The 1,529-nt window shown below is 33.7% G+C and overlaps 1 long non-coding RNA gene across 1 annotated transcript; it reads left to right on the forward strand.

The window, feature by feature from the left end:
• The first annotated feature begins 225 nt into the window (after positions 1-225).
• On the forward strand, positions 226-1,529 carry LOC103461550 (uncharacterized). The gene is made up of 3 exons (XR_533141.1): positions 226-415; positions 672-842; positions 933-1,529. It is a non-coding gene; the product is annotated as an uncharacterized LOC103461550 (long non-coding RNA).

Raw genomic sequence — 1,529 nt, forward strand, 5'->3', positions numbered from 1 at the left:
TTATTAAACATCATTTTAATTTATGACATCAGAACAGTTCATTTAAATATCTGGTAACAGCTGCATAGATTTAATTCAAGTATCCATACATGATGATTTGGGGATATTTAAGATGTTAACAGCCAAATTAGCTTGACTTGAACAAGAAGTAATAAAATCAGGCCTCGAAGGTGGATACATATTAGTTGCATTTATCTTTTGACCCCTGCAACTAGAATATGGCTTCTGTTTTCTGAATCATTAACAGATGKGAGACTTTGCCARAAACCTGAAATTACAAATGGATTTGCAGTTGAACCCAGTAAAGGCACAATTTACTACGCATGTAATGAAAATTTCAAACTTCCTACCAAAAGCTGGTGGGGTCATGCCAAATGTGAAGACGGTGCGTTTGGCCAACTTCATTCATGTATAGGTAATTCATCTCTATTTTCTCTTGGACATAATTTTACTCCTATGAATTTAACSAAATGCAATGCTTCCAATTAGCTAAACATYAGACTYTTTATAAATTATAAATTAGTCAGAGTTTTTGTATATGTAATGTTTTATTTTCAATGATTCTATAAAGTAARTTAGCTGGAAACATGTTTTTTTTATTTTGTAGTACATTTAGTGTAACAATCTTGATGCATTATTGACATGCATGTKTKGTCAATGCTGTCTTAAAGCAAAGACATYGTGTGGAGAGGTTTCTGCAATTTCCAATGGAAAAGTRACCATTTCAAGGTCACGTGCTACGATTGAATGCAATGAAGGATACGTTGCAGAGATTGCTGAACTAACTTGTGACAATGGAAGATGGAATTATCATGACTTTACACCAAAAACAATCTGCCGTGGTGAGACATCCAGATCATTTTAAAATACTCACATGATTAAATTTTACAACGATTTTAAWTAGAATTTTACATATTTTTTATGTCTTGCAGCAACTGYTGAACACTGTGGCCCACCACCCAAAGTTGAGAATGCAGTTGTCACCATTTCATACCAGAAGGAATACTTGCATGGCTCCTCTGTGACTTATCAGTGCCGTGACAAATATAGGATGGAGGAAGAAGGCTCCATTACATGCAACGCTGGGAAATGGGAAACGAGAAACATCACATGTGTCCGTATGTGCATATTTYATTCAAAATGTTCTYAAAACATTATTAATGGCATTGTTTTAGGCCTGTGAGTAACACACCGTTTAGCCAACTGATTTCCCATTTCTTCCTCATGTGTTAAGATTTCCTCCCTTTCTACGTCTGTTTAATACTTGTAATCAAACCATTTCATTCCATTTCGTGTCTGCATTATTTCTGCAGATAAAATCTGAGAAACATGAAACTTGCAGAAAATTTCACTAAGCCGTAGTTTATTAAAATTACACCAAAATATATGACAGATTATGATCTAATTGGACCAAATGAAGTCTGACTGGATTCCTGCCAGTAGATATTATTAATCATTAAACTTCTATTTTCATTAAACCAATTGTAAAATATACAAATTACTTTAATTTTGTGGTTTACCAATCATAT

The sequence above is a fragment of the Poecilia reticulata genome, unplaced genomic scaffold (genome assembly GCF_000633615.1).
Source record: "Poecilia reticulata strain Guanapo unplaced genomic scaffold, Guppy_female_1.0+MT scaffold_2208, whole genome shotgun sequence".
NCBI classification, from domain to species: domain Eukaryota; kingdom Metazoa; phylum Chordata; class Actinopteri; order Cyprinodontiformes; family Poeciliidae; genus Poecilia; species Poecilia reticulata.